Here is a 26,999-nt window from a genome sequence, read left to right as displayed (position 1 = left end):
GCTTCATTCCAATCTCTGGGCTTACAGACTTCCTGGGGCCAGAGAGTTTGCCACCATAGGATCTAAAGGAGCCATCGAATGGCATGTTTCCTCCGTATCGTCCCAAAGTTGCCCAGGTGGAGGATTCATCACCAGACAGAGTAGATTGCACACCACTGAGCACAAACCCTGCCCCATGGCTTGTGTGAGCTCTGCATGTGCATCATCATCTCTCTTCATTGTTTTTACAACCTTGATGGTCCAGAGAGGTTCGGAAACATGCCTGGAGTCACACAGCCAATGAGGGATAAAGTAGGGCCAAGATCTGGAATGGTCTGGCTGCAAAGGTGGTGGTGAGCTTAACTCTGGTACAATTACTGTCCACAGGATATGGCTAAGACACATCTACATTGTATCAGTTATAGAAGGATCGAGTTATTTTCCTAAATACCTGTGAGCTGGAGAAAGAGTGAGGGGTCATCCCGTGAGGGCTGGGCCTCTCTCCAAAAGGAATGAGGGCACCAGGGGCACCAGAGGACAGGATCAGTGATGGGGAGGGGCCATACATTCTCATCAGTGCCTTGAGTTTAGTAGCCTGAAGGGGGGAGAGCACAGAGGAATGTCTGAACTGTTAGAAACTAGCTAGTCCCCCATGTCCCCAATACATAGCTGTTACGTAGTGGCAAATTCTGTTTTGATATAAGGAAAGACCCTCAAATGTTTGTGATAGCCAAGTATGGAAGGATGTGACTCAAATGGTAGTGAGCACTCCATCACTGGAAGCATCCTACTATATAAAAACAAACCACTTGCCTTAATGAGGATTCAGTATTCACTAAATGTATTAGGCACAGGCAGCAATGACAGCCTTTTAAGCCTAGCATAAAACTGAGCCAAAGTTTTAATTAATTTCTCAAAGATTTCAGAAAACATTAGAGACAGATATAAAATTTCATATGTAAAGATGTTCTTTTCAGCACTGTTTATCATATTAAGCATCAAAAGCAACCCAAATGTCCCAACACTGGGTACTGTTGAGGCAAAATAAGGTACTGTTATATAATATTAATTTGTCTTTAAGTTGCAATAAAAACCACATAATTTAGGTGGAAAAGGAGGGTGAAAGTTGTATAAATGCACATATGCGAAAATATATGCATATATACACAGACACATATAACTTGATCTATGAAGAGGAAAAAATAAAGTGGATAAACTGTATCAAAATGTGAGCAGTGTTAATGGTCTGCTGGGGAGATAATAGGGGCGAAATACCAGTTCTGTCGACTGCAGAGGTTTTCACCAGGGGCCTGTATCACTTTTGTAATCAAAGCACAATGTTATTTTTGAAGACTAGAATGACATGGGAAAACACAATATGGTGTTTAGTGAAAAATGCAGGATGCAAAATCTGCATGTATTATGACCCTAATTATGCACATAAATTTAGTTATTTATTCCCTATTTGTTTCACAGAAAGTATTAAAGTTTTGAAAGCAACATGGAGGAGCACACCTGCATACAGTCCCCATCCCACCCCCAGGGGAAGCCTAAAGCAAGAATTTGAAAAATCTAATGGTTGTCCCTGGTTGTGGGATTCTGGATGATTTAGTTTTCCTACTTTATTTTCTTCATTATTTTCCAAATTTTGTCTTTTTTCTATTAGTGTTCTTATAATCAAGAGAGAAGCCCCAGAAAAGCCCCAAACAATTCCTGGAGCATATTAGGAACCCGACGACAGTTACTTTTCCTTCCTGACTGCTCCTGCCCCTTCTTGTCCCCACTGACTGGGCATTTGCCCAGGACCTTCCCAACAGTGACAATGAAGGTCTGCTTGGCTGTGTGCTTTGGGAGAGGGGCGGGGGATGGGGAGGTGAGGGGGCAAGTTCACCTGATCACTCTCTTCTGGGGCAGAAAGACAAGTACCATTCCTAGGTGCAGCCAAGGTTTCTGCCAAGTGTGACCCTAAAACGTGCTTGGTTGTCACTCTGGAAATTGGCTTTGGAAATCCCAGGTCTCTGCGGTGGATTTCAGAATTTAAAATGCTTTGTTAAACACGATGCATTTGGATTCTTCAGCTCAAGCAGAGCCTTGTCATAATCCCCAGAATCGCAGTGAATGTAAACAGTTGCTGATGACACCCCTGGTGTGCACATCGGGTTTACTTATACTTTTATAAAGAGGTAATTTGCAACAGTGCAGTTAATCCCACTATGCTTCATAATTTAAATGTCTCTAGAAAACGATTGCTGACATGCAACTGATTAACAGCAGCCCTTAGTGCCAAATTAATCAGCATCTAATCCAGAGTATATATTAAGATGGAATAAGATATATAAAAAAAACCAAAACCTTCTCCCCAAACCCCTCCCCTGTTATTTCTAGAGAATGCCCAATTTCTGTCTGCAGTTTGAGAGTTTGACTAAAAGCTGTGTTTGAATACTTTACTTACATGAAAAAGACACATACATGATAAATTGTCCAAACATGAGCGTGATTTTTCCCATTGGAGAAATTGAATGATCTCCTTCCTTTGATGTGGTTGGGAGGACCTGTCACTCACTCTGCCCACAGTTGGGGAGGGGAAAGGAGAGGGAAGCCACTTCTGTCTCCCCGTGTTCTAGAAAGACGACTGCCAGTCGGCATGCTGGCATTCCCAGGAGCCACCCAGTCGCCTTCTTTCCCAAAGCATAGTACATTTTTGGTTTTGCCTTTTTTTCTGTGAGCGACCCTGTACCCGTCTAAGAAATTCCTTTAAAAAAAAAGTTAGCCAGTCTTTGTTGTTATTGTTTGACCAGAAAACAAAATCAAAAGCCAGAAATTCTGGTACATATGTGCTGAAGGAAAATAATTTTAAGATTTTGAAGTTTTTAAAAAGTTCTTTAAAAAACATGCAGAAATTAAGTAGTTAAAAAGACTCATCTCCTCAGGATTCCTACTAAAAATAAAAGTGATGTTTTCAAGGAAAACATGTGCTGAATGGTATGTGTTCAGGGGATTTCCATGTAGGTGTGAGTGGATTTTCCTGCTGTCCTCAGCAAAGGCTCTTAACGTTACACTTCAATACATCCTGATGCTAAAACGTAGCCCTGGGGCCGGATAGCAAGCATGGACCCTAAATCGATATTTTAATGTTCTTACTGAAGGTTGCTTCTTACTAACCAGCCTCCCTTGCCCCTCCTCACTCCCTGGGTCTGACCTCCTCTCTTAAGGCTCAAGAGTGCCAGGGCCAGGGTGGAGGAGGGCAGAGGGCGACTCTCACTTCTTACCTGGGAGAGACCAACAGCTGCCTTGTGTGAGCCTCATTGCTGGGCGACTCTCTGGCAGGGTCACTTTCCTACCGCTCGATCAATCCCCGGCTATTCATATCTGAAAACCTTTCTCTCTTCCTTTTAAATTCATTTTCAAAGGTTATAGTCCATGAAACGATGCCCTGTCTCTCCATGAACTCAATTTTGGCTTTGTAAAATTGAAAGCCATGGCTCATAGGTGGGAAAGGAGTGTCTCTTAAAATAAATAATTACATCATACACTTGCTGTTTATTACCAATATGTATCAAAAGTGGGACTTGGGTTTTTTTTTTAGCTATCATTCCCTGTGTCCAGTCTCAGGGAGCTGGATTTCTTAGTGTTCCCTCTGGAGAGAAGTGACTTCTAGTGGATCTTAAGGGCACAAGCCTGTACCTAGTGGTGCTATTATCTAGGATGGTAGTTTTCAAACTTTGTCATTCTTTTTCAAAGCAGCAGAACCTTAATTTCAGTGATATATTCTGCAGGCAGAGACCTCATTTACAGAAGACTCAAGCCGGAGGAAAAACCAGGGCACACTTAACACCAGATTGCCAAAGGTTTAAGGTTAGCCGACCTAGATATTTGCATATCTTTAAGTAATACTCCAGTTATTTATTCCTTTCACAATGGAACATGAAAGGTTAATGCTGGGATTTTCTGCTTTGATAGAGTTCTTGATTTCACAGGTCAAGGTAGACTGGTCACCTGTGATTCAGGTATTCAAAGCAGAACTGTTGAGATCAAGAGAGACCAAGGACCCAGACTTCTCTGTCTACCTGTTCCCAGTGTAACCAAATTACACAGAAGTTCCTCGTAGAGTGTTAATCGTGATGGAGTGCTTGCTGTGTGCTATATGCTGTGCTAAAAAGGTCACATGCATGTCAACTTATTCAGTGCCCACATCAATCCTAGGAAGTAGGTACTCTTTTACTGATAAACTCAAATTCAGAGGATGGGTAACTCATCCATGGTCACACAGTAAGTAAAGGGCACACCTAGGATTTATACCTTGGCAGTGAGACTTCAGTGTCCACATTCATAAGCATCACCACCTGGAGCCAGCTTTGCAAACTCTAACTTGGTACCGCTGCTTAATCCTATTTCTCCGTCCTGCTTCCTTCCCTAGCTGTTCATCCCATCCCATTCCTTCCCCTTCCCCCATCCCGACTTTTCTCTCTTCTCTCTCGTCCTCATCTGGAGACAGTCTGATCCATTCCTTAATCTCACTAGGATGCCCAGGGGCTGCCGACACCCATTCTCACTGTTGCTTAAAAGCAAACATCACTAGGGCCAGCTCCTGGCATCTGCTCTAGGAAAGATAAGGCAGAAAGCTTATTCCCCCAAACTTCCCAGGAATGTGCAGAGAAAATAATTTGTGATGTGTGTGACATGAAACACTAAACTCCTCCTGAATTTGAAGCTATGTCTTCTCCCTGGTGACTTCTGGCTGGTTTTCCACTCCCACAGCTGTGTCACATGTGCCTATTTGAGGAGGAACTCTCTTTTCAAAGGAGAACTGAGTTGGCAGAAGCTCCTCCCAGCTTTTTGCAGGCCGAGACACTGAGCTGCTTCCAACAAGGAAGCCACCTTGGCAAATAGTTTGCCTAAACTCTGATGCCTCTAAAATAATCTTTTTGGTCACCACTCTGGCTTCCCCTACTGTACCCCACGGCTGACATCGTAGGCCTCCCATGTCCATCTTGCCTTGTCTCAGTCTGGTCAGATGGAAGAGGGGAGGTGCCGGCAGCAGGAAACAGCTCTCACATCCCTTAATTTACCGCTAGTCCTAACATGGAGATTCTGGACTCAGGGGTGGTGCAGTGGGGTTTGGTGGCAAGACCGGCCCTGGAGATGAGGCTGGGACAGTGGGCATCCGGGCGGAATCTTTAGCTTAGGCAGAGAGGTCACAGAAGATCCACAGGTGGCCTGTGGATGAGGGCAGGCAGGAGAAGAGCTAATGGTTTGCTAGAATGTGGGCTGTGGGAGGACAGGCAGAGGTCTCTGGTCAGTGCTTCAGTTTACTGGTCATGACAGAATGAACCCTAGCATCTTGTCTCTCGGCTTGCAGTGACTTTTATCTCTTTATCCTTTCCATGGCCTTCCTGGTTCATTCAGAATGAATTAGACCATCGTTCTGCTCAGACAACATTTCACTTATTCCATCATTCTAGTACAGTCCCTCCTGCCTCCCTAGCTGAGACTCATGTACATTTCTATACTCTGTCTTTCCATCTCGAGCCACCATGGGTCATCAAGCCCTTAATGGAGGGGGCCAGTCAGGCTTTTGAGAGCCTCCACCCATCAGCTCTGGAGATCCTGGTGGAGACAGGTACTTGAGGAGGGGACACTGGCCCCATAGTATGTGAGTGGGCCTAGTGCCAGTGGCTAGAAGTGAGGGACAGAACAGTTGAGTTGAGTCACAAAGCAGAAGCAGATGTGAGGGAGATGGGTATAGCAATTTTCACAATTAGAACTCTCTGGTGGCAAGTGACAGACACCTGACTTCATCTGTTTTAAGTGATAGAGGGGACTAGACAGCACTGGAGTAGCCACAGATTTGAAAAAGAGTTTCTCTCCATGTATCTCTCACCATTCCTGGGTCCCATTCTCTCATCTTACAGACACGCTTGTCTAGACAGATCCTGATAGGGATACCTCCGTACATTTTGCATGAGGCATCTCCCCTCGCTTCACTCTAGTCCTAGTCTTGACTGAAAGCCCCAACTACACATTCGTTTTCTGTAGCTCCAACTTGAAAAGTCTCCGGAAAGCACCTAATTGGCTTAAATCGTATGAGCATCTTGGGTTAATTCCTCATCTCTGGGTCTCAGTCTTCTCATGACTTAAATGGATAGGTGGAAATAAATGATCTCTAAAGATTCACTGGGTCCTAATGTCCTGAGGGAGATGTATCTTTTTATTTCTGTATCCCCAGAACCTAGCACCGGGCACAGCAAATACCACACTGTGGATCTCCTTAAATGAGTGTGAATGAGTCTGCTTCTTCCCCCACATTCGTTATTGCTCGGGCCCACTGAGAACTGGATTCTGATAATTTCTCAGGATCCATGAGTCCTGGGCCGAGCCTTGGATTGGGACACGTTTATGATGCAGACCAGGTTGGGTGAGATTTTTCTCCAAAGGAGCAGCAGTAGCTTGGGAACAGCTGACTGTGTCGGATGGCCTTATGAGAGCATTTCTCTCCATCTTGGTTCTGTCTTCCAGAGAGGGTAGAGGGATGGGTGTCCAGAGAGCCAGTAATGAACCAGGCAAGGCCCCAGGAGGAGACTAACAGCTGTAGCCTGAGTGCTTTGCCTGAATCAAGGCTGAGGGCACTTAGGGATATCCTGTGTGGACAATATGCCAGCCCACCTGTGAGTTCCAGTTTCTGATGCTGAGGGAAACCAGATGGCAGAGTTAGTTGGAAGTGAATGGTTGGGGGAGTTAAGAAAATGAGCCACTCTTTCATCTCAGCCCCATTTCCTCTTCAGGAGGCTAAGAAGAGCTAATGAATTTGCCATCAGAGAGAACAATGGATTCACAGTGTGGGCATCTGAGGTCGAATCCCAGTTCTGTCTCTCACCTTATGTGTGTCCTTGGACAAGCTGGTTATCCTCTTTGAGCCTCAGTTATTTACCATCTGTAGGATGGACCCAACAGCATAACCTACCTGACTAAGTTGTGTCTGCATAGTAAATGCACACATGTTAAGTTTAAGTCATTGTGCCATTTTTGATTAATCCCATTGCTTCGTGAAAAGTTGTATTCTAAATTCATGGTTTTTGTTTTGTTCCTGAGTGTGTTAGCTATGGGTTTGTCTTATATGGCCTTTATTATGTTGAGGTACATTCCCTCTGTACCTACTCTCTTGAAAGTTTTTATCATGAGTGGATGTTGAATTTTGTCATATGGTTTTCTGCCTCTGTTGAGATGATCATATGATTTTTATCCATTTTGTTAATATGATGTAGCACGCTGATTAGATTTGTGGATGTTGAACCTAAATTCATAGTTTCTGAGTACGTAGAGGCCCGAATTTTCCACTCAAAGATGTTGGGGTTCCAGATCACATTTAATTTGGCAAAAGGACTCACTGCCTTAAAACATATCAGCAACTGATGGTGAAATGGAAGGAACGTGAGTTCTCCATTAGCCAAGTCAGGTTCTCCACCAGCAACTCAAGCATTCAGGGTTGTGGTGTGGACCAAGGATGACTACCATGTCCAGGGCCCATGATAGGTGCTTCCCTGTGTGAGCTCACTGATACCCACTGAAACCCTGGGAGGTGAATGAAGCAGCCTGAGCTCAGCGAGGGTCCCATGGACACTAAGGGGGCAGAGATTTGGGATTCAGGTACCGTTCCCTGGGACACATGTAACTGAGCTGCCTCGTGTGCCATTCAAGACCTTATGTATGGGGTAGCTTCTTCTGTAGTTGATAGAGGCATGTGGCACCGTGTTGGTTTTGGGAAGGGCTCTTTACTACTCCGGTTCGTCCATATCCTGCCTCCCACTTCACTCCCCATCCCTCTGCTCTCTATCCCTTGCTTTTATCCTCTCTCTGCTCAGTTTTCTTTCTGATTCAGCCATGACCCCCAGGAGACTCCCGGCTTATTATCTATTATCTTGGAATGGCTGAGGAGGAAGATGTCTGCTTGATAAAATGCCAGAGTTTCCACTGGCTTTGAGCTAATGCCCATGTACTGTCTTAGTTTGGTGGATTTTCTCCCCTCTGTGCCACAGCTAAGCAGATCTCCCCTGGGTACCTGTCTGTGGGCTCTTGTTCTTTTATTCCCACTTGGTGCATAAGATAATGCTTCTTTGGTGACCAGTCCATACCAGTATGGGGTCCTGGCATTAGTCGATAATCAAAGATGTGACATGTTCAATCAAGCACATTAATTTTTTTAACTTATCTGACGCATTTTATTGAATATACCTAACTAACTCGTCAAAAAGCAGAAAATTCTCATAGTGTAAATTTTTGTATGTTCAGAAGAAAACTACGTTTTCTTTCCCTTTCTCCCCATGGTGCTGTCACTGACACGCGCCTGTCATCCTGCAGAAGAGTGACATGTACGCGAAGGGGAAACGAGTGGAGAAGGAGGGTGGGGTCTGTGAGCAGAGCATTTAGAACTTTATCATGATATGAGCAACAATGCCTGACTTTATTAAAAGCTGAGAAAAGGAGAGTCTTTACATACAAGAGGAAGTCAGTAAATGACCACAAAAATTACACAAGAAGCAAGGAAAAGAACTACTGTCTTCACTCTTCTCTAGGATTCATGTGCCCAGAGTCTGATCCGGAGTTTCCAGCTTGGGCGTAATGGAGTTTTGGCAGCTTCTGAGTTTTATGTGAGTCTCTCCCCAGAGTGTTTTAAATGGGAGCAAAAGAGAGTATTCAGAGCTAGAAACCCTGAAGTCTACTCCTAGACTATTTAGGTATTTTGTGACCTTAGACAAGTCAACTAAGGCAAGTGAGACTTGAATTCTAGATCTGAAGAGCAGATAATGCAATGTTAGAATTTCTGAACTTGGATGTTTGTTATGAGACTAATAGGAGTGGGGAGAGCAGCCCTGCCTACCTCGCAGGGTCTTTAAGAGGGTCCCCAGTTATGGCAGATGTGACAGTGCCCTGAATTTATGAAAAAAACCTGTGCAGAACTGTGTATCGTTGGTAGTTGTTCTTGTGGCTGATGCACCGTGATCCCTATGGCTGCTTGAGGAATGACGGGATAGGTACCACTTCTGGGATATGGCCATGAGCTGGACAAAGGCTGACTCCAACTCTCCACTCATTCCCACCACCCAGGGCAAATCTGCCCTGGAATTCTGCTTTGCTCCTTTTGGCTATCAGATGACGTGTGTAATAGTCTAGACTTGACCGTTGCCACTCTGCCTGCCTGGGCCTGAGCAAAGCTACTTCTAACCTCTGCTTCCTCAGGTTTTATCCAACAGGGATGTCTTGATCCAGCTGAGGGAAGGGCTCCCACTTCCTGCCCCAAGGCTTTGCTCCCTGTTTCCTACCCCTGACTCCCTCTCCTAGAGCTCTGTAGGAGTTCTGTGGCTCTTCCATATTTCCAGGGAACTGAGCTAAAACAAATAATGAAATTTTTTTTGATAATCAGAGGAAAGAATGGTAACAAAAATCTCATACAAAGGGAGTGTTGGTTGTCAAAATCCACACTAAGGGTCAAAATGTGGCTGAGTGTTTTGTTCACATAACTGTAATTTATAGATTTGTTTGTATATGTGTGGAGGCTGGACCATCAACATACAAATAGCTAATATAAGTGAGACATTCCAGAAAAATGAGATGCATTAAGCTTTCTCCTTTAATATCTGAAACGGAATAAACATTTCCACCAGCAAACCACAAGAATGTTTTATTGCACCAGGGCTCTGGCCTGCATTGGTCAGGCACTGCTTCTGAGACTTGGAATCAGTTTCTGTGTAATGGTAGGGAGCATCTACCATCCAGGGCCGGAAGGAAGGGGTCCTATTGAGGGTCTGATTTGCAAAGCAGACTGCTTAACAGTCCGAAGTGGAAGCTGTGTGTAGATGCAGCTGCAGCGGAGAACTCTGAGGACCAGGCCCCCTCAATAAAGTACTGAGAAGGTGCCAGGTGTGATCAAGAATCAGGCCTCCACCCTCACTCTGGTTCGGTGAAATAAATAAACTGAGTCTCGGTTGTGTAGGTGGCTTCCCTGAGCTCTTCTAGCTGCTTTGCCCTCAGACACTTTGTCTCTTGTCTCCAAATCTAGGGCTCTCTTGAAGTCAGTTACTTTTAGAGAAGTTGGTGAGTCTCTGCTCCTCCTTGCTTCCCGGATGCTCAAGACAAAGCCTGTTGGGCCCTTTGAGGCCCTGCTCGGAGTTTGACAAGGCCTGCACACCAAGCCCCTTCTAGGAGATTGCTTTCAGCTCCCCCGGCTCCAGCCGCTGGGCCTGCCACTTCCTTTCTCTATTTACAGACACTAATCATTTCCCATGCAATTGAATAAGTTAATAAGCTGCAAAAATACGATAAGACAATTTAATCGTCAGCTTTGACATATCTGCTCAGTCTAGCCCGGTTTCTCGGGAAGGTGAGCTAGAAGTGTTAGCAGAGACACTTAATTAGAGAACAAAACAATGGCGCTAGATTAGAGAGCTCCAGCAGATACCCAGACTTCTCCATGCTCCCCTTTCGAATGGGGCCCTTTTGCAAACTTCATCAGTGCTGTCCTCTGGATGGTAATAAAACGTGCAGGTCTCATGCACTTCATGTGTCAGGAGGTAGCTGGCTTTGCCTGGGGCAGCTCCAAACTCTTACCAGGGAACGTGTTTTTCAGGGGAGAAGTAGGTGGGTTTGATGGGAAGACGTAATTTGGTTTGTGTGGTCTCAGCTCCAGGGAATGGTACCAAACAGCCTCCTCCTTCATCCCTCCATGGTGAAGAGGGATGAGGGCTGGTCCTGAGCAGAGTATCTGCAAGTGTTTGTGAGTTATCCATGATGATACAGTGCTTCTTTTTTGGTCTCTTGCTGTGTCTTCATGGGTAATTTTATTGCAGTTTGTGTGGCACCGCATTACAGGTGACTGATGATAATTTTAGCTTATACTCCTGCATTTTACTGAATCGAATCATCTTGATAACTCTGTGTGAGAGAATTAGGAATCTTTATTCCTGTTTCATGGATGCAGATTCTGAGACTCAGAGAGGTTAAGCAACTTGGTGGAAGCAATACAGCTAGACAGAGGCACCAGGATTCATATAGATTGTGGTGGAAACCGTCGGGGCACTGCCAGATCTCAGATTCCTCTTACTAATTCTGCAAACCTGTTACTCAGCAGTATGTTCTTCGGCTCTAACCCTCCTTGTACCTGTGACTAGGACCTCACTTTAAATCACACTTTTGCTTGGCTTCTATTTCTTTTCCTCCTCCTCCTCTCACTCACCTGTTTCCCTTTTTCCGTAATAAATCTCTTGCACACAATTTCTCCTCCCTAGGTCTGGGCATCTTGACCTAAGACACAGATGTATGTTTGACCCCTGCCTGCCCCTTCTGGAGCCCTAAAGCCTTGTTCCATTTCATGAGATTGGCATATCTCTTAACCGGACTGCGAGTGTGGGAAACAGCATCCCGCTGGGAATTTCCGTGTGGTTCCCAGTTCACAGTAAATAGAACACGAGCCAGAAAGATTTCCTTAGGGTGAATTCCTTAGCCTCTCTAGTGCTCAGTTTCATCATCTGTAAAATGGGAGTAATCATGGTGTTGATATTAAAGGACTGTTGTGAGGAGTACACGAGTTTGGGGGTGTAAAAACACTTAGCATTGGGCACATACTGAGTGCTCAATAAATGTTAATATTTATTATTGGCATTCAAACATCTGTCATCTTGTTGGACCTTGGTTCCCTCGTTGGGGTTCAGAAATGAGGTCACTATGCTAGAACTTCTTGTCAGGCAGGAGCCAAGCCAGTGTTCAGTGCACTCTTCAGGAATCATTAAAAATTTTTTTTGGTAAGGAATTTTAAAAAGGCTCGTGTTGGATAGAGCATTTGCTTGCCACTGTTGGGAAACCCATTTTATGATTTTACTGTAATGTGCCATGTTAACCATTCCATTCTCTCTTAGTCTCCCTTTCATTTGTGGGACAAGTTCACCAGATATTTCACAGACACTATGGAGGGAAGAGAGAGGCAGGAAAGAGACTGACAAAGTGTGGCAAACTGGAGGGTTGAGCAGTTCTGCGTTGTTCCCCAGGCGCCCGTATTAAGAGACTGATTAACTTAAAATATTTCCCAGCTTCTGAAGCACTTGATTAAAGTCAATTGGGGGGAAAGAAGATAAGCTCTTACAAGGGCTAATTGGAGGCTTAGAGAACTTGAATATGTCTGAATCCCAAACTGTGGGGTGTGGAGCTCTAGTGGTGGTTGGGTCTGTGGTGGAAACACTCTGACGTCCTGTTGGCAGATCCTGGTGCCTGACGCCCCAGCTCCCTGGTCCCTCCTCCCTCTCTGTGGCTGCCTGGCTGCTGAAACTTGCATTCCCTCTGGTCTTCTCTTTTTTTTCCCACTGGTGAGGGTGTAGACAATTTTCCCTTTTGAAAGCATAGAAGTAGATGGCTTTGGATTCAGAACACAGTGTCAGCTGCTTCTTCCTCCCACAGATCCCTGGAAAAATCAAAGTGAGGCTTTAGTGATGCTGTCCCCTGGTGTCCTCTTGATGTGTTAATGGGTCACTCTTGCTGCACTGCTTGTCCCTGCTGCCAGGGACACTATTATATGGGCAGATCTCCATTTCCCCTCAGATCAGGTGGCATAGAGGCAGGCAGGGAACAGTTGGTTTTCCTGTAATGAACCATGCTGAGCTAACTTTTGATCTTTGATGAGGAATTTCCTGCAAAGATACAGACAGAGTGGGGCTCTAACCCAGGCTGTCCTGCTTAGCACAGTGAGGGCTGGGGCAGGAGGTGCATTTTATGCCAATTGGATTAGTATATTAGTTTTCTCTGGCTGCCTAGCAGCTTAATAACAGACATCCATTTATTAGCTTATGGTTCTGTACGTCAGAAGTCTGGCACAGCATGGCTGGTTCTCTGCTCATGGTCCCACAAGGCTGTCACAAGGTGACAGCTGGGCTGAGTCATATTCTGGGAGCCCTGGAGAGAAATCTGTTTCCAAGTGCATTCAGGGCACTAGCAGAATTCAGCTGTCTGTGAGCGGAGGACTGGCATCCGGTTTCCTTGTTATTCATCACTTGCGGGGTCTCTGAGCAACTTAGGGCTGTCTGCATTTCTTCTCACGTGGCCCCACCACTTCAAACCGCAAAGGCACATCAAATCCCCCTTGTTCTTCAAATCAGTCTGACTTCCTCTTCTGTCACCAACCAGAGAAAAACTCTCTCTTTTAAATATTTAGCTGTTTGGGTTAGGCTAACCTGGATAATCTTTGTTTTTTTATGAGTAGTTGACATGAAGCTTTAATTACATTTGCAAAATTCCTGATAGAAGTCTGGAGGATAGTGTTTGATTGAATAACTAGAGGATGGGAACATTGAGGGCAGGGGGAGAGTCTGCCTGACTGCATATTGTTATGGCCAGAGGACGCAGAATAGCCTTGCATAGCCTCCCATATCTGTGGAAGGTCCCCCAAGGGAAGGAGGAAGGTTCCCAGGGAGCCTGGAAAATAGGAACAAAGCTCCCAGCTTCTTATTCTCAGCAGGGCCTCTGAGGTAGCCCCCAGGAAGGCCTCCGGAGAATGAGGCAGGGTGGCAGGTTTTGAGATCAGAGGCTGAAGAATCTCTCTCAAGGTTCTTTGCAACTATAATTCCTTCTTTCTTTTCTTCCATGGCTTCCCAAGACCAAGTAGGAGCTCTCAAGAGAACATACAGAGAAAATTGTGGCTACTTCTTATGAAACTTAATATTGAAAGACATTAGTATTTTATATTATATTACTGTATTTATTAAAACAAGTAATTGGTGACTTCTAATTGCAAGTGACATCTTGCAAGCTCAGTATCTTCCAGGGTCCTTGAGAAATACACTTGAAGTAACAGAGTGAGCAGAAAGAACAGTATACCACCACCAGAAACAAGACTGCCAGCCACTGTCTGGGGGCAGTGTCAACAAAGGGCAGACTGGAGATTGCTGTCAGTGGCCCAAGTATGTTCTACAATTCTAATCTCAGTGAATCTATCAGCTTAAAGGAAGGTATGTCTGAGGTCTCTTCCTCTCTGTGGGATTCTTGAGGCAGAGGGCCAGGAACCCATCTAACCCGAGAACTGGACATCTTCTCACCAAACAGTGGTTCTGTATTTGAGACCTCAGACCACTTTTCTACTTGCTCCCCTCTTTGAGCCACGATCTCAGCATATCCACTGGGCACTGTGGGGCCTGATGCAGAGACTTGCTCTCCTGGCAAGTGTGGCCCATGAGCATGATGCAGTGGGTGATTAAGAAGCAAGAAAGAGCCCTGGAGCAGTGCATTTTGGGAACTGTAGTTTTCAGTGAGCTCCTTTGTTTCAGAGAAGTAGGCAGTCAGGGTACAAGATCTCATTCCCAGCTCTTCTGTTTCATTGTAGGTAGTGCACTTAACATGGAGTCAAGAACACTTAACTGCAGTTTCTTAAGAAACACCCCAGCTAACATGTATGGTCTTTATGCTGTTCGATTGAGGCTTCTTTCTATTCTGGTTCTGAATTAGAACATTTTGAAAAAGAAGGAACAACAAGAGGATCCTTACCTTTAGGATATTGAAATGCATTTTGAAACTAGTAATTAAAATAGTTTGGCACTGGATTAAAAATCAAGTGACAGGTCAATGGAATAGGATAGATATGTAAACTAGACTTACGATAGATTAAAAAGGCTTTAGAATGAAAACCATTAGGGAGATTTAATTTAACAAATTATATTGTGAAACTTGGCTATTTAGAAGGAATGTCAAGTTAGATAGCTCTTCATTTTTTACTAAATCCCCCAAATATTAAAAAATCCAACCCTCCCTCATTCAATGTACTCTGTACAATTAAAAGACCAACAACAGACTAGATAAACTTCAGCAAACGTTTTTGGCAGGCAAGGGTCAAAATCTTTACTATACAAAGAGGTCTTTGTATAGTAAAGGAAAATACTAGCAAAGGACGTAAACCCACAGGTCAAGCAAAAGAAACTGCCTTTATGAAATAATCAGAAGAACAAATACCCGTTTGTTCATTACAGAAACACTTAGAAGGACAAAACATTACAAAAAAAAAAAAATCCCTGAAATGTTTAACAATTGAAATATAGTTGAATAAATTGTAGTATATGTGATATAATGTTGGGTGACCATTATAATTGTGCTTTAGAGCAGCGGTCCTCAACGTTTTTGGCATCAGGGACAGGTGTTCCTATGAGGGTCTAATCCCTCATCTGAGGTGGAGCTGAGGCGGACATGCTAGCGCTGCGGAGCAGCTACAAATACAGTTGATACTTTGCTCACTTGCCTGCTGCTCACCTCCTGCCGTGCCGCCCGGTTCTGGTACTGGTCCATGGCCTGGGGTTGGGGGACCCTGCTTTAGAGAATATTTATTATGATAGTCTCAAATGTGAAGTTTCATTTTAAACAATGTAAAACTCAGTATGCTATATAATAATGCCCCACTCACCTGCCTGTGTACTGCACATGCTAGAGCCTGTTAACAATGGATCTCTAGTGTGATGCAATTATATTGGATTATTATTTGCTTCTGCAGCGTCTTTTGTATTTTACGCCTCTGTTTTCCAAATTTCTGTATTGAACTTTTAATAAACAAGTTATATATGTTATTTAGTAAATCAGCAGCTATTAAATTGGTATATAAAGAACTGTAAACATCTCAGAACAGGTAGATATAGGCCATGTTTATTAATAGAAAGTCACAGTGTTGTAAAGTATAACTTCTCTTTAATCTATTTATTAATAAATCGATAAATCCAGTGCATCTCAATTAAAGCACTAAGAGGCTTTCACTCTCAAAATTTGACAAAAACATTTGAAATTCACCTGGGGAAAATATAAATGTGCAAAAATAGGACAATTCTGTAAAAAACAGGAATAAAAGAATGATCTTCTAGCAGATCTTAAAATGTATCATGAGGCTACGTAATTCAAAATATTTGGTTTCAGGAAACAGATGAACAGAATGGAGCCTCACAAATATACTAGATGCCCAAGGAAATTTTAGAAAATGTTAAAAGAAGCACTTTAAATTAAATCTTGGGGAGGGAAGGATGGATTATTTAATAAATGTCACAACTGACCTGTCATTTTGTGAAGGAAAGATTATAAAGCTAGACTCCCATTTCTTTCTTTCTTTCACCAGAATAACTCCTAAATAGTTCAGAGAGTGATCTTTTAATACTGAAGTCAGTTGGTGACACTCCCAGGTTTAGAGCCTCTCAGTGGCTGCCCGTTGCAGTTGGAGCACCCTGCTGTGGTACCGCGGGAGTCCTGCAGGAGTGGGCCCTCGCGCCTCTGTGATGTGATGCCACACATTGCGGGCCCTGCTCGTTAGAGGATGCTCTGATCTCCACTCTGTGCTCCAGACTTGTCACACGTCTTCCTGTTCAGAGGCTACGCCTGTTGTGTTCCTGCTTGCACGCCATCCCCATACTGGGATTTAAGCTCCTGGAGGGCAGCTGTCTTGCCTGTCTGGTTCCCCACAGTAATAACCTCTGTGCCCATACACAGTGCCCGGAACAGAGATGGTGCTCAATAAATATGAGTCTCAATGAATGACTTTAAAGCTGAAAATGGAGCCAGAGAGAAGTACATTTTCAAGCTGCCCAGAAACATGAAAAGCTGTAAAGGAAGGGGATGATAAATCTGACTAGATGTTAATTTCTGCATTAAGTAAACAACCAGTGAGCTACTCACAGTTTTTCAGGCACCAATCAAGGCTGAAATGCAATGGTGAACAAGATAGAAGGGGTCCTGCCCTCATGTTGCTTATATTCTGGAGAACAGATGGAAGCAAGCAAATAAGTACCTATACACTGTGAGAAATGCAACGAGAGAGACAGACGAGGAGCTGAGACCGAGAATAGCAGAGGAAGGCTGCCTTTAGTCAGGGGATCATGGAAGCCTCTCTGGGAGGTGATGTTTAATCTGAGACTTAAAGACCTGGCATTTAAGCTGTTAGCCAGCTGAAGACAGGAGGAAAGAACATTGCAGAAGGAGAGAAAGCAAGATGTAAAGGACCGATATGCGAAAGCGCTCCGGTACATCGGGAGGGAGGGAAGCATATAGTATGTGTCTGGAGAAATAGGCAGCTTCTATACTAGGAGGAGTCTCCTAGGTCAAGGGTCCCCAACCCGCTAGCTACGGACTGGTACAGGTCTGCACAGCAGGAGGTGAGTGGCGGGTGAGTGAGTGAAACTTCATCTGTATTTGCAGCCGCTCCCCAGCGCTAGCATCACCACCTCAGCTCCACCTCAGATCATCAGGCATTAGATTCTCATAGGAGCTAGAGTCCCTGGTGCCAAAAGGGTTGGGGACCGCTGTCCTAGGTCGTAGTAAAATTGTGGAATTTATTCTATGAATTTTGGAAAACAGGTTTTAAGCAAGGGAACAACATGATCAGGCTTCAGTTTTAAAAAGATCACAATTGTCACAAGATTAGAAATGAGAGGCCCAGAGCATTATTTTATACATTTTTAAAAAATTCATGGCAAACAAACAAACAACAACAACAACAACAACAAAGCACACACACACAGTAAAGAAATAAAATTAACAATAAATCAGGAAAAAAAATGTTTGTGCCATTTCACCCAAGGCTCCTTTTCTGAATTTATCTTAAGAGGGTTATGCAAAGTGATGTGGAAAAAAAGGTTTAAAAAGGGGCAAGGGTTACATAAACAGGCAGTTAATAAAAGAACTCCTGCCCTCCCTCCCTCGCACGCGCACGCGCGCGCTCTCACACACACACTCCTTCTAAAGAAGACAACGCTGCACAGTGAATTGCCAATCAACATATAAACATAGGTTTACTGTTAGTCATAATAAAACAGATACAAATCAAAATAGTAACACGATTCCATTTTTCACTTCTCAAATTGGCAAATATTAAAAAGTTTCCTCTTTCCCAGGGCTGACTAGAGCTTGGGAAAAAGGGGTACTCCATATACAGTTAGTGGGAGAATGGTGTGCGTGAGGGTTGTTAGTGCGACCTCTCTGGACAGCAGTTTAACTGCATTTTTCAAGACTAAATGCACATGACCTCTGACCCAGAAGTTTCAGGTCTAAGACCATATACTAGGGTGGTTCTCCTGGCCATGCCTTCAAAATTATGTATGAGGTGCTCATGGCAGCTCTGTTGTAATAGCAAAAAAATCCCCAAACAAGACCACGAAGGACCATGAACAGGGGTCTGGTTAAATAATTTCTGGTTTATTTATTAATGGAACACTCTTTGTTAAAAAAAGAATGAGTTAGATCTATATGTACTGCTATGGAACCCTGCCCAAAGTGTACTGTTACATGAAAAGAATGAAAAAGCAAGATACAGAACAATGGTAAAGACACACACACAGTTATATGCAAAAAATATTTTTTTGGAAAGGTCTATAGGAAACGTTAACGGGTTGCTTTGGGAGACTTTTCATTTTATACTCCCTGTGGCATTTGAATTTTAAATTATACTTTATTAAGTATAACAAAAGTTTGTTAAACTTGATTAACAAAAATATGTTTAAAAAAACCAGAAAACAAGTTAGCTATCATTATTCCAGGCAGAACAAACAATAATAACCCATTATAAAGAATAATAAAGATTACTAGTAACCCCTTGCGTTTGTAGCACTATGTACTATTTACTGACATTTTCAGACATGACCTCATTTAATTCTCGGTGGGACAGTCACAGTGATCTCCATGATACTGGTCAGACATTGAGGCCCATGTTGAGGGAGCTCTGAGTCTGTGTCAGATTCTCTAATTCCTTCCTCAAGATTTTTCTTTATTCTGATGATAGAGATAGAGTGTATCAGTTGAAAAGGCATGTGTTCTGTTTTCCAACACATGCCAATATGGGCAAAAGTTATGGATTGCTGCTCTATCTCAGCCATCCCTATTGACTGCTGTGTGACCTTGGGCGAGTCACTTCCTCTCTGTAGATGATCTCTAATGCCTCTCCAAGCTGTATGTATCTTTGATTTATGCCAAATGTCTTGTAGAGGTAATTGAGTTTTCAGGGTGGTGTGTCATAACTCATTCTTAAAAGTTTGAAACATAAGTTCATGGACAGTGTTTAAAGAATTGGGGTCTTGAGCAGCTCTGTAAATCACCTGTTCTACCAAACGCATGGGTCATACCCTTGGAAGGACTGTTTGGGGGTGGGGGAGATGCATAGCCGCTAGCCTGGCTTTGCTCTGTGTCTAGCTCAGGCTGTGCCCTCTCATGCAGGAGGTCTCTGGCTTCCTTCCCTCCAAAGGACACATGACCCTTCACTGGACTCCAGCACCAGCTATAGCATGGCCCTAACCCCATTTCACTAATATCTGCTTGTCCTAATCCATCTTCTCAGGGTTGTATTGCTCACCATATATCCTTTGAGCCTAGCGCAGAATCTGGAACATTGGGTATACCTGACAAATGCCTGTGAAACCAATAAATGGATACCCCACCTTGGCTTATTGGCTTGCCCTGATGTGAAAGGCTTTTTGCCTTTGAGTTGTAGATTTTGTAGTTGAAGCAAACTTCTAGAATCTTAGAAGCATAGGCTTATGTAATTCAAGGAAGTGCTAAAGTCTTAGAAATCGAGTGGAAGCAGCGCGTGGGTTACATATATGAGCTACAGAGACAGTGTGGGCTTGCATCCTGTTCGGGCAGGGAGGCCTTGTTGTCAGGGTCTCATGCAGGGCTTTCCATGACTGTTGGAGAGTGTTTCCTCCTCACTGCCAGTATATGCATCTCTGTGCCCAAGGGACTTTCCCTCAGAACTTTGGAAAGCTGCTCTGTTGTTTTAGGGTTGGATGGAAATGCCATGGAATTGACACCACCTTTCCCCCACCCAGCAGCCTTAACCAGCCACTCTTGGAATTAATATTATGTTGAACCACATGGAATTGCCATTTCAGAAGGTCAAAAACAACTGAATTGTGGCAATTTCACATGGGTCAGCCTAATGTAAATACCGAAGTTCCTTTGTTCATCAGTTGGGATTATTTAGCTAGGGGCGGTCTGCCCACTTCCCCAGAGATTTCCCACTGGGTTGATCCAGTCAGCACTGTGTAGCTGGCTCAACAGAGCACCCTTTATCACCTGTGGTCCCTTTCCTGTGCCACTTCCCTGCTTTCCTGCTTGTATTTCCTAGGATCACCTCCCAAATCAACAATGTGCACTTCGATTTTTGTCTCGGGGTCTGCTTCTGGGGCAACCCCAACCTAATCCACTCAGGGTTTCCCATTTGTGGGATAGCTTCATTGTCAAGATCAAATAAGGTAAAGCGCATGAAGCACCGAGCACACAGCAGGTGGAATCAACATCAGCTGTTACTGCTTTCAAGTCCAGCATGTTCCTTTTAGAGACATGATGACTGAAGCCAAGAGAGGAGATTGGACTTCTTGGTGGTGCTGCGTGGGTTAGTGTGGGCTCCTCATTTTTGGCTAAACCCGGGGAAGGTGATGCCAAAGGCAGGAAGAGTACTGACTGGCGCCTTTCTCACCTTCCTTGAGCAGTTGTGTGATAGGCTGTGACAGAGTAACTAGTTGGGACTCCCCTTAGTACACACATGCAGAAATGAACTCAGGTGATCACTTGCTTGTGCACAAATCTTGACTGTCCAATGTGTTATTGACATATAGGAGTAAGGACCAGAGTAAGGACCAGAGAGACACCTGGGTGGGGAGTCAGAAGTATGAGTCCTGATGCCATATTTGCTGCCAGGACTCTACCCAGGCTGGGCTGCTTTGTCCAAATGACAGGATTACATAGGTTTACTGTTAGTCATAATAAAACAGATACAAATCAAAATAGTAACACGATTCCATTTTTCACTTCTCAAATTGGCAAATATTAAAAAGTTTCCTCTTTCCCAGGGCTGACTAGAGCTTGGGAAAAAGGGGTACTCCATATACAGTTAGTGGGAGAATGGTGTGCGTGAGGGTTGTTAGTGCGACCTCTCTGGACAGCAGTTTAACTGCATTTTTCAAGACTAAATGCACATGACCTCTGACCCAGAAGTTTCAGGTCTAAGACCATATACTAGGGTGGTTCTCCTGGCCATGCCTTCAAAATTATGTATGAGGTGCTCATGGCAGCTCTGTTGTACTAGCAAAAAAATCCCCAAACAAGACCACGAAGGACCATGAACAGGGGTCTGGTTAAATAATTTCTGGTTTATTTATTAATGGAACACTCTTTGTTAAAAAAAGAATGAGTTAGATCTATATGTACTGCTATGGAACCCTGCCCAAAGTGTACTGTTACATGAAAAGAATGAAAAAGCAAGATACAGAACAATGGTAAAGACACACACACAGTTATATGCAAAAAATATTTTTTTGGAAAGGTCTATAGGAAACGTTAACAGGGGTTGCTTTGGGAGACTTTTCATTTTATACTCCCTGTGGCATTTGAATTTTAAATTATACTTTATTAAGTATAACAAAAGTTTGTTAAACTTGATTAACAAAAATATGTTTAAAAAAACCAGAAAACAAGTTAGCTATCATTATTCCAGGCAGAACAAACAATAATAACCCATTATAAAGAATAATAAAGATTACTAGTAACCCCTTGCGTTTGTAGCACTATGTACTATTTACTGACATTTTCAGACATGACCTCATTTAATTCTCGGTGGGACAGTCACAGTGATCTCCATGATACTGGTCAGACATTGAGGCCCATGTTGAGGGAGCTCTGAGTCTGTGTCAGATTCTCTAATTCCTTCCTCAAGATTTTTCTTTATTCTGATGATAGAGATAGAGTGTATCAGTTGAAAAGGCATGTGTTCTGTTTTCCAACACATGCCAATATGGGCAAAAGTTATGGATTGCTGCTCTATCTCAGCCATCCCTATTGACTGCTGTGTGACCTTGGGCGAGTCACTTCCTCTCTGTAGATGATCTCTAATGCCTCTCCAAGCTGTATGTATCTTTGATTTATGCCAAATGTCTTGTAGAGGTAATTGAGTTTTCAGGGTGGTGTGTCATAACTCATTCTTAAAAGTTTGAAACATAAGTTCATGGACAGTGTTTAAAGAATTGGGGTCTTGAGCAGCTCTGTAAATCACCTGTTCTACCAAACGCATGGGTCATACCCTTGGAAGGACTGTTTGGGGGTGGGGGAGATGCATAGCCGCTAGCCTGGCTTTGCTCTGTGTCTAGCTCAGGCTGTGCCCTCTCATGCAGGAGGTCTCTGGCTTCCTTCCCTCCAAAGGACACATGACCCTTCACTGGACTCCAGCACCAGCTATAGCATGGCCCTAACCCCATTTCACTAATATCTGCTTGTCCTAATCCATCTTCTCAGGGTTGTATTGCTCACCATATATCCTTTGAGCCTAGCGCAGAATCTGGAACATTGGGTATACCTGACAAATGCCTGTGAAACCAATAAATGGATACCCCACCTTGGCTTATTGGCTTGCCCTGATGTGAAAGGCTTTTTGCCTTTGAGTTGTAGATTTTGTAGTTGAAGCAAACTTCTAGAATCTTAGAAGCATAGGCTTATGTAATTCAAGGAAGTGCTAAAGTCTTAGAAATCGAGTGGAAGCAGCGCGTGGGTTACATATATGAGCTACAGAGACAGTGTGGGCTTGCATCCTGTTCGGGCAGGGAGGCCTTGTTGTCAGGGTCTCATGCAGGGCTTTCCATGACTGTTGGAGAGTGTTTCCTCCTCACTGCCAGTATATGCATCTCTGTGCCCAAGGGACTTTCCCTCAGAACTTTGGAAAGCTGCTCTGTTGTTTTAGGGTTGGATGGAAATGCCATGGAATTGACACCACCTTTCCCCCACCCAGCAGCCTTAACCAGCCACTCTTGGAATTAATATTATGTTGAACCACATGGAATTGCCATTTCAGAAGGTCAAAAACAACTGAATTGTGGCAATTTCACATGGGTCAGCCTAATGTAAATACCGAAGTTCCTTTGTTCATCAGTTGGGATTATTTAGCTAGGGGCGGTCTGCCCACTTCCCCAGAGATTTCCCACTGGGTTGATCCAGTCAGCACTGTGTAGCTGGCTCAACAGAGCACCCTTTATCACCTGTGGTCCCTTTCCTGTGCCACTTCCCTGCTTTCCTGCTTGTATTTCCTAGGATCACCTCCCAAATCAACAATGTGCACTTCGATTTTTGTCTCGGGGTCTGCTTCTGGGGCAACCCCAACCTAATCCACTCAGGGTTTCCCATTTGTGGGATAGCTTCATTGTCAAGATCAAATAAGGTAAAGCGCATGAAGCACCGAGCACACAGCAGGTGGAATCAACATCAGCTGTTACTGCTTTCAAGTCCAGCATGTTCCTTTTAGAGACATGATGACTGAAGCCAAGAGAGGAGATTGGACTTCTTGGTGGTGCTGCGTGGGTTAGTGTGGGCTCCTCATTTTTGGCTAAACCCGGGGAAGGTGATGCCAAAGGCAGGAAGAGTACTGACTGGCGCCTTTCTCACCTTCCTTGAGCAGTTGTGTGATAGGCTGTGACAGAGTAACTAGTTGGGACTCCCCTTAGTACACACATGCAGAAATGAACTCAGGTGATCACTTGCTTGTGCACAAATCTTGACTGTCCAATGTGTTATTGACATATAGGAGTAAGGACCAGAGTAAGGACCAGAGAGACACCTGGGTGGGGAGTCAGAAGTATGGGTCCTGATGCCATATTTGCTGCCAGGACTCTACCCAGGCTGGGCTGCTTTGTCCAAATGACAGGATTCTTAGGTGGACACCTCAAAATATCAGCTCCAAACAGACAGAGGGATGAAACAGATGAACATTTTGGACTGACCTTTTGTCCAACAGAATGTTGGACTTAAGTCTGTAATGGAAATACATCCTATTCGTGACCACTCTGGGATTCTGGATCTAGATGTGAGATTCTCCTGAGGATGAAAACTGGTGCCTTCTCTCTCTACACTCCCATCCAGTTCTAGGCGTGCCAGGTGGGAAAGGGGACATGGTGACGCCTGAGAGGGGTCTGCCTTGTAAAGGGGTGTGCCTTGCTGTATTGTTGGACCAATGCTGGGAGACTTGGATTCCGGCCATGATTATGTCCCTGAGTTGGTTGCAAATCCATAACACAGGAAGCCAGTTTCCTTTTCTGTCAGGTGGGAATTCTGTTGTATCTGTTGCAGCCGTCTCTCAGGAAGGATGGCTCAGGCTGAGAGGAACCAGGTCGTCCTGTCAGCCCTGCTTCCATCCCCTCCTCAGTGCCCGGCAAGGGCCAGGGCCACATTCAGATTCTAGGACATGTCACAAACTTGGATCTGATATGGGCCAATGCTATTGTCTTAAGAGACAGTATTTCCCAAAGATTTTTCCTACAGAGCAACATTTTTGTGGGCTGTTGTTAAGTATTCAGCATTAGAGTTGTTCTGAGGTGATTAGGTTAGCATGCCAGTTGCAAAAAAAAAATGTTAACTCACTTTTATGTCAATTAAATTAGAACCAATGGCAATTTATTAAGCATTTATTGTATTAAAGCCCAGTGCTAGGCATGTGGATATAGGAGGGAGTGATACGTGAGACTTGTTGAAAGGGGCTCAGTATCCATTGAGGAAACAGATTGGCAAGCCTGTTATTACCATAAATATACTAAGGGTAAGAACAAAGGTCTATACAGGGCTTGGGACTAGCAGGGAAGGAGTGATTAAATCTGGATGGGAGTCAGGGCAAAAGATCTCAAACCTGTTGATTTTTTTTTAATGTTGGATAAATTTGCCTGGTGGCAAGATGACTCATAAGACTTTTCTGGCAAGCACAATACCATGTATAAGGCATAAAGGCTTGTAGCAGCATGGGGTGTTTGGGGAACTATATGACATTTGACAAGTTTAAATGTTTAGTTTCAGAGAGCAGAGGCATATCACCTGATATGGTTCCACAGCCATGTCCTCTCCATATATTATTATGAAAAATAAAAACTGTGTGTGTGGCTCCAATGACCCTTTGGAAACACCGTAATCAAACATAGGCAGCTGCTCAGATTGCCTGAGTCACCAAGGAGAAGATGCTACGAGAATGTGGCAGCTGGGAGACAGCCAGGATGATAGAGGTGACAGGCACCAGAGATGCTGACAGTGATGAGAACTCTCTACTTTGGTGCTGCGATGCTGGCAGAGCTGGATTCACAAAGTAGACCCTTTGGAGTAGTGCCTTGCAAACTTGTGTGTCCTTGTATGTCACCTAGGGATCTTGTTGAGGCTTGAGATTCTGCATTTCTAACAAGCTCCCATGTTGCTGGTCCTCAGACCTCATTTTAAGAATCTCTAGAGTGAGGGTTGACAAACTGTGGCCTGCTATTTATTTTTGTACGTAAAGTTTTATTGAAACACAACCATGCTCACTTGTTTACATGTTGTATATGGTTCTTTCACACTGCAAGGGCAGAGTTGAGTAACTGTGACAGAGACCATATGGCCCCAAAAGCCTAAAAAAGGTTACTGTCTAGCCCTTTATAGAAAAAGTTTGCTGACCTCTAGGGTAGTGGTCCTTGAACATGGCTACACAGTAGAAGTACTTAGGGAAGCTTTTAAACACCTCAGTGCTCAAAATGTACCAAGGCTGATTAAATCATAATCCAGAGATGGCTTTAGGCATCATTTCTCTTTAAGATCTCTAGGTCAGGAATATCTAGCCCTGGGGCCATGGATCGGTACTGGTTAAGTGGTCTGTAGGAACCAGGCCTGACAGCAGGAGGTGAATGGTGGGTGAGCAAGTGAAGCTTCACCTGTATTTGCAGTCACTCCCTAGGGCTAGCTTCACCGCCTCAGCTCCACTTCAGATCATCAGGCATTAGATTCTCATAGGAGCACTGGTACCTGGCACCAGAAAGGTAGGGGACCGCTGCCCTGGGTGATTCTAATATGCAGCCAAGATTTAGAAGCACTGCTGGTTCTGATTCATATTATGCCTGCAATTAGGAACATGCCATTAGGTGGCAGTGGCACTAGTTAAGATTTGCACAAGAGGCAGAACAATTAGGCGTGGCTATCTGAATAACAGACCAGCTCTCACCACTAATATCTACTAGCGTAATGAGAAATTGCGTTAAAACTGAGAAATCATTCATAGGTGGTCAGTTAATATAATCCACTTGTCTTATTCAGCTGTGGTGAGCCAGTAGACTTGTGGGCCTCAGAACTTGGCCCAGAACTAACAACTTTAGACTTTTTATTAATGACTCTCCAATGAAGTTACTTTTTGCCTGGACCATATCTTTTCCAGTCTTGGCTATTCTCATCTGAATTTTGCCTCTGGGTGCTTTGTCAGGATTTCCATTCCATATGTGGCATACACTGTGGCTTAAATTAAACCAATCTCTGTCGCTCTCCACGGTACAAAGGACTTTTACATCTATTGTAGCATTTGGAACCTTACAAAACTCTGTGTGTGGAGTTTATTTCCATTTCACAGTTAAGGAAATCGAAGTTCATGGAGTGAAAGTGACATTTCATTGAAGTGGAGAATGGTGGAGGCGGGACACTTACCCACTTCTTCTTTCTGCTCATGACACTAGTAATAGCAATGGCTAAGTTCCTCCCAGTTTTAGGAAAAGCGCATTTTAGCCAACATTACAAAGTTGTCCCTCACCGCTCCCAATCCTCTCAATGCTGCAGCTCTGCTTCACTTTCTTTCTCTCTTTTTCGGCTCCTTTCAAATGAATAAAAGATTTTACAGCTTCTTTATAAATACTCTGCAGGTTTCAGTCCAGTCTTTTTGTAGATTCAAACAAAATCCCTAAAGGGGCTTGGTTCCCTCTTCTTTTTCCTTTCTGTTCGATGCGTTTGAACCATTTTAAACCTAACACATCACAACGGTTTTTAAACGCAGGGACCCAGTAATTGACTCACAGATGTGAGTTTGAACATTGCCACTTGTGCTATCACTTGAGACCACTGCAGGTCACGGGGAAGACACATAACCTCCAGCTTGAATTCAATTTCATTTCCTCTGCCCTGGTGAAACTTTTTCACCTGTCAGCCTCATGCTCGTTGGGAACAAAGAACAAGCCTCCTTGAATCTGATCTGGGTGGGCCGTAGTGTTTGGTAGGTACTG

Source organism: Pteropus vampyrus, unplaced genomic scaffold (assembly GCF_000151845.1).
Source record: "Pteropus vampyrus isolate Shadow unplaced genomic scaffold, Pvam_2.0 Scaffold394, whole genome shotgun sequence".
Taxonomy (NCBI): domain Eukaryota; kingdom Metazoa; phylum Chordata; class Mammalia; order Chiroptera; family Pteropodidae; genus Pteropus; species Pteropus vampyrus.
This window is presented reverse-complemented; position numbering follows the sequence as displayed.